This window comes from Atta colombica, unplaced genomic scaffold (assembly GCF_001594045.1).
Source record: "Atta colombica isolate Treedump-2 unplaced genomic scaffold, Acol1.0 scaffold141, whole genome shotgun sequence".
Lineage (NCBI taxonomy): Eukaryota > Metazoa > Arthropoda > Insecta > Hymenoptera > Formicidae > Atta > Atta colombica.
In genome coordinates, this window is record NW_017259230.1 from 1164833 (window position 1) to 1172360 (window position 7528).

Here is a 7528-nt window from a genome sequence, read left to right on the forward strand (position 1 = left end):
TATTAATTGAAGTAACCTTATTTATATTTATCTCATCTACATCACCTCATCTACAACTTTTAATTTACTATTTTATAAGCACTTACTTTTTACTGTTAATTTATTTCAATGTAATACTACAAAATTTAAAAAAAATATTTCAATTTAGAGCTTTTAAAACTAAGAATTTAATTTCTTTTGACATGCGCGCGCGTGCAAATTTCAAGATATAGTAAAAATAATAATAATAACGATAGAGAGAGAGAGAGAGAGAGAGAGAGAGAGAGAGAGACAAAAATAGAGGAAAATCGCCTGACATAGATTTTCTAAAGTGATCCCTCTCATTTCTCAGAACATAGCTATTGCATTTTATTAACACTAATAAAATCATAATCTGTTTAACTAATTAAAGAAGTACAAACTCAAAATTCGTATATTTATGGCTATTTTTATATTAAATCAGCTTTTATATTAATCAGCTAAACGAATTCTATGAATGCAAAAATAAAATTCTTACGATTTTCTTTTGCAGATTGCGTAGTTTAAATAATAGTGACTATATTATTAATAATATTACGTCATTTTAAATGCTTGTAATTTCCTAAATCAGTTTTATTTATATTATTTCTTCTTTTAGTTTTTTCATAGTTTTTCATACAATTTTCAAATTGAGGTGCAGTGTAAACTACATCAGTCTGTAAAACATATCATGAGCTAATTTAATTTTTATAATGTTGCTTTATAGTATCAAATAGTTCTATTGGAGCTGAAAACAATCGTGCATATATGGGAAAACTCTTGAAAAATTCGCGTTACATATTTGCACTTTGTAGAACAGCATAAAGTAAATATAATTCAATAATAATATTTTGTAACAAAATGAAAAGATTCTAGAATATCTTATATACATTTATTTATAGGTACTTTATACAGATAATTCTTGTAAAAAAAAAAGAATAGAAATACGTAGTATTATTGCTTATTGTGTCAGTTTTAGAGCCCATTTTGTCATGCTCATTTTTGCTTAGCTTATGAAAAAATTAATTATTAAAAAAAAATTATTAAAAAAAAATTATTTAAAAAATTACAAACAGTATTATAAAAACTGCTTATATTATTACATAGAAGACACTTTTTAGTTTGTATTTATGTATTTAAAATTTTATTTTTACTTTTTATTTAAGAAATATTATTTAAAAACAAAGTGGTATGTCGGTATTCGTATCGGCGACCTTCCTCTAATAAAACTTTTTCTGCAAATAAAAAATTAGAGTTAAATATTAATTTTAAAAAATGATTATTATTAACAACTTTATTGACTGTTTAAAATTACTAAGCGAGAAATTTGTATTAATATGTCTAACTTAATTTCTTTTCATTATCAGACTGCATACAGTTGTGAACATTACATGCTCCATTATAGAGGCTGCAACTACTGCAGCTGTAGTTACAACTTGTAACATCAGAGTAAGAGGAAAGTTTCGTCGTTGAAGTGAACAATGCAGGGCATCGTGACGAGAAAATTGATAAGCAAGATAAAGTTTTTATTCAATTTATGAATTTCTTAAAAATAAAAGAAAGACAGACGAAGAGAAAGAGAATCAGAAATTCAATAAGAAATTTATTTTTACATGTCAAACAGATAAATAGATGAGTTTGAAATAAATATAACTTTAAGACTAAGAACATCAAATACATACAATAATTAATTAATACAAAGCCTTTTTTTAAAGAAATACTTTTAAAGAGATCTCTTTAAAGGTATATTTTTCATAACATATTAACTGATATAATAATGATTAACAATGTGTAATCACTTTAAAAGAGCGTTTATTATTTTCTAATTTTATTTATTGCTTGATTTATAGTTTCCTTGAGAAATACACAAAACACACAAAATATTATATCCTGATGTTCGTAATTCGTGATTCTAAGATAATCGAAAATCTATAGAGAAAAAATATAATGGAATCTAATCATTAAATGTCGATTTCGAATGACTATGTGACACTTTTCTTCCAGGATATTTCCGTGCAAGCTGTCGTCCTTTGCAAGTTCGTATCCTTTTAACATTGGAGACGGGGAAAAGCGAGAAGTAATGAAAGTGACAAGGGTCACGAAGTAAGTAATCTTTTAGATTAATGCCAAAGGAACTGCTAGATAATTCTGGAAAGTTCAATTTCGAGTCACTAGAGCCATTTCTCTCTCTCTCTCTCTCTCTCTCTCTCTCTCTCTCTCTCTCTCTCTCTCTCTCCTCCCTCCCTCCCTCCCTCCCTCTCCCCCTCTCTCTCTCTTTTCTCGTCAATTCATCTTACAAAGAAATGGAACTTCTGGAAAAAGAATATCAGAGGATAATTATATTAAACAGCTGCTAGATCTCATAAACATTTTTTCAATATACTTCTTGTAAATCATATCATTTCAATCATAAATATAATTAAATATATGACAGCTGGATACCTGAGAATTTCGTCGATCACATATATTCGCAAATACTGAGTAAAAAATTATATATTTTCCTCATTGATTGTAATCGAATTAATTTTTTTTAATTATTCAAAATTATAGTCAATTATATTATTATTTAATATTGTTAAAAGTATATAAATTTAATTATAACTAAACTTCCTTGCATGAATAATCTATAATCGCGATAGTATTCACAATGAATTTCCCGGTAATATAACGAGAGATTCATTGCATTCGTCATAAGTGTAATAATTACGCGCGATTAATAGGAGTGATAAAAGCTTATATGTACCAGTGACGTAAAGCTTGTCATCGATAAGCCCGTGTAACTCATATTTATACGATATGCTTTTTCTCGGATTTTGCGTTTATGATTATAATGTAAATTTATTATATTTTTTCAATAAAAGATTATTAAGTATTTTCAATAAAACTCCAGATTTACATAAATTGAAATATTGAATATTTTGATTAAACCTCTAGATTTACATAAACTGAATATTTTAATTTTACGTCGACTTCTGAATTTAATGACATTACTTATTTTATATCTGATTTATTTTTATACGTTTTTTTTTTATAACGCGAGAGAACAGACCTTTCATCGATTTTTATTTATTATTAATAAGATTTGAAATTCACACAATTAGCGATATTAAAATAAATTAAAGTATAAAACTATATAAACTAATTAAATTTTAAATTATTTTAAAAAATTTTCTACAAATTTTTCATGGTAGATTAGATACTACAGCTTTATCTTATGATCTTTCCCCTGAATAATACATTTGTCAAAAAATATGATTCAAGTTCCACGATGTTTAAGAAAACAGATGGAACTTTAAAACGAGGCCGCTACTCTGTGATTACAACCATGTTCTTTCATGGACACATTATGCCAATGACAACGAAAGCTTCGCTTTGTCTCGCCCTACTGGCGGAAGAGACGAGAATCAAGAATGGATATCTTGTCTCGAATACATTGTCTCAAAACATATGACAATATCGCTGTTACAGTTGAATACATTATAGAGAAACCGTAGGACATATTTTCCGATTGTAGAAATTATAGAATGTTACTGCAAATTGTATCTGTCTTAAATAAAAAGACAATATGGCAGGGGACTAATAATACATTGCACGATTTTTTTTTAAAGCTGCAGAATTAATTGAAGATGTATTTTAGCATTTAATGAAACCATGAAGCACCGCAACTATTTGCTTTTCATTTTACTACTTAAAACGATACAGTTATTAAAACGATTAAAATTGTATGAATTATGTTTAGCGAAATAATCGCGGGAACGAGAATTAATATCACATGTAAGAGAAACGTTTATTTACAACATTTGTCTTGGTCTGACGAATCCTCATTTTCATTCGAAATACCAGAATGTTATTCACGACTAGAGAATAGATGGTCATGTCTGCACCTGAAATTCGCCTGGATCTGGCTACACTATAGAACGGGCCACGACGATAGATTAATGGCGGTGTGTCAAGCGCGGAATTGCGTAACGAGTTTATCCCAAGGAGAAACGGATTCGGGATTGCCACGGCGATTTAAAACGCTTCGCTGTAATTCGCGCAGTAGCTTTAATCCGCGAGTTAACTTAAGCTTTACTAAAGAAGAACTGTCCAATAAATAAAACTCATCCACGTGGAGAAAACCGCGTTTGGAACCGATCTCGAATCTATTGCAAAAAAAAAACATTTTTATTTGAAAAATTATGTTTTTATTAATCGTTTCTATCAAGTTAATACTAATCATTTTTATTCAGTTTTTCAATCATTCCTTTTTTATTATATTAGACTCATTAATTTATTTCTTTAAATTATTGATCTGATTCCATTTAAATATGAATTTCTAGTTATTTTGGTAGCTCGGTCACACAAAAAATCCAGTACAATAATAAATCGTGAAACTTAAACCAATTAAAGAATCGCAGTTATTTTCATAGAATTCTCTACGGTATCCCGTTTCCGGATGGATTTCACATAAATGCTGTCGTATAAATTTCCGCGGAATTTAAAATTGAGGCCAGAACAACCGAAAACGAGAAAATCGAAGATATTCAATTACGTCTTTTTGCATCGCTTCCTCTTCATTCTTGTTTTCTATTCACACTTTCTATAAATGGTGTACCATTTACAATCGCGATGCTTGAAATAACAAAAAAAAATAAAGTTATCGTTTGTACATAACACGCGTTCCGTTTCGGTGCGATCCAGCGACAGGAAATGATTTATTGACGGCAAATTTAGCCGGAACTTGTTTTTCTCATCCTGGCAATGTCGAAAAAAATCTCCGGCGATAAAAATTGCCGGAATTGCACGAATCCGTCGACATTTATCTTGAAATATAGCACAAATTTTGGAATTTTCTAATCCTTTCCTTTTTAAAAATTTCAAAATTTTTTTTCTGCTAAGAAGAGTCCAGAATTTAAGACACATCGATATTCAATGATATACTTTAAATATACACACACTATTATGAAAAATATTATTACATAATTTTAATTAAAAAGAGGAAGTGTGTTTAGAACAAAAAAATATATAAATATTCTTTATATAATAAATATATATAAAGAATAAATATAAAGAAATATAAATCATAATTAATGCACTATTAATTGTGATTGATTTAAATTAAATTTTATTGTATTATTAAAAAATGTCTTAATATATATCCGGTATTATCATCTAATAAATTAATAACAACAAATATGATTAAGCATATAATAAAACTTAATAGAATATTAAAAAGTATTTGTATCATTTAATTTAATTTAGATTTGATTATTTTCATTTAAAAGCAAAAAGAGAAAACGATTGTAAATTCTTTTATTTATTATAATTAGATAATTAAAATGTACTGCCAATTAATTGAAACTTTTCTTTTATACAATACTTATGGACAGTGTAGACATTACTAATTCAAAATACCGTCGCCGCAATTTGTATAACTCTTGTCGAAGTTGTTCCAAACCTATATTGTTTACCACTAACTGCAAGCAGTGACCTACAGCCTCAAGTTTCGAGATAGAGCTTGTACTAAAATTACGTTAGAAGTTCAATAGATATACTATTTACACATAATAGACTATACTGTTTACATTACGTGTTATCTTTCTTTATGAATAATATCAAAAAATTTCAAAACTTTTTTTCTGCTAAGAAGAGTCCAGAATTTAAAACACATCGATATTCAATGTATACTTTAAATACACACACTATTACGAAAAATATTATTACATAATTTTAATTACAAAAAAGAGGAAGTTATGATGTGTTCAGAACAAAAAAATATATAAATATTCTTTATATAATAAATATATATATAAAGAATAAATATAAAGAAATATAAATCATAATTAATGCACTATTAATTGTGATTGATTTAAATTAAATTTTATTGTATTATTAAAAAATGTCTTAATATATATCCGGTATTATCATCTAATAAATTAATAACAACAAATATGATTAAGCATATAATAAAACTTAATAGAATATTAAAAAGTATTTGTATCATTTAATTTAATTTAGATTTGATTATTTTCATTTAAAAGCAAAAAGAGAAAACGATTGTAAATTCTTTTATTTATTATAATTAGATAATTAAAATGTACTGCCAATTAATTGAAACTTTTCTTTTATACAATACTTATGGACAGTGTAGACATTACTAATTCAAAATACCGTCGCCGCAATTTGTATAACTCTTGTCGAAGTTGTTCCAAACCTATATTGTTTACCACTAACTGCAAGCAGTGACCTACAGCCTCAAGTTTCGAGATAGAGCTTGTACTAAAATTACGTTAGAAGTTCAATAGATATACTATTTACACATAATAGACTATACTGTTTACATTACGTGTTATCTTTCTTTATGAATAATATCAAAAAATTTCAAAACTTTTTTTCTGCTAAGAAGAGTCCAGAATTTAAAACACATCGATATTCAATGTATACTTTAAATACACACACTATTACGAAAAATATTATTACATAATTTTAATTACAAAAAAGAGGAAGTTATGATGTGTTCAGAACAAAAAAATATATAAATATTCTTTATATAATAAATATATATATAAAGAATAAATATAAAGAAATATAAATCATAATTAATGCACTATTAATTGTGATTGATTTAAATTAAATTTTATTGTATTATTAAAAAATGTCTTAATATATATCCGGTATTATCATCTAATAAATTAATAACAACAAATATGATTAAGCATATAATAAAACTTAATAGAATATTAAAAAGTATTTGTATCATTTAATTTAATTTAGATTTGATTATTTTCATTTAAAAGCAAAAAGAGAAAACGATTGTAAATTCTTTTATTTATTATAATTAGATAATTAAAATGTACTGCCAATTAATTGAAACTTTTCTTTTATACAATACTTATGGACAGTGTAGACATTACTAATTCAAAATACCGTCGCCGCAATTTGTATAACTCTTGTCGAAGTTGTTCCAAACCTATATTGTTTACCACTAACTGCAAGCAGTGACCTACAGCCTCAAGTTTCGAGATAGAGCTTGTACTAAAATTACGTTAGAAGTTCAATAGATATACTATTTACACATAATAGACTATACTGTTTACATTACGTGTTATCTTTCTTTATGAATAATATCAAAAAATTTCAAAACTTTTTTTCTGCTAAGAAGAGTCCAGAATTTAAAACACATCGATATTCAATGTATACTTTAAATACACACACTATTACGAAAAATATTATTACATAATTTTAATTACAAAAAAGAGGAAGTTATGATGTGTTCAGAACAAAAAAATATATAAATATTCTTTATATAATAAATATATATATAAAGAATAAATATAAAGAAATATAAATCATAATTAATGCACTATTAATTGTGATTGATTTAAATTAAATTTTATTGTATTATTAAAAAATGTCTTAATATATATCCGGTATTATCATCTAATAAATTAATAACAACAAATATGATTAAGCATATAATAAAACTTAATAGAATATTAAAAAGTATTTGTATCATTTAATTTAATTTAGATTTGATTATTTTCATTTA

The 7528-nt window shown here is 26.0% G+C and overlaps 1 protein-coding gene across 1 annotated transcript in view; it reads right to left on the bottom strand.

Annotated features, from left to right (window-relative positions):
- Window positions 1–7528, bottom strand: part of LOC108684902 (octopamine receptor beta-1R-like) — a 53127-nt gene that overhangs the window by 20686 nt on the left and 24913 nt on the right. The gene's annotated exons all lie outside the window — the stretch shown is intronic.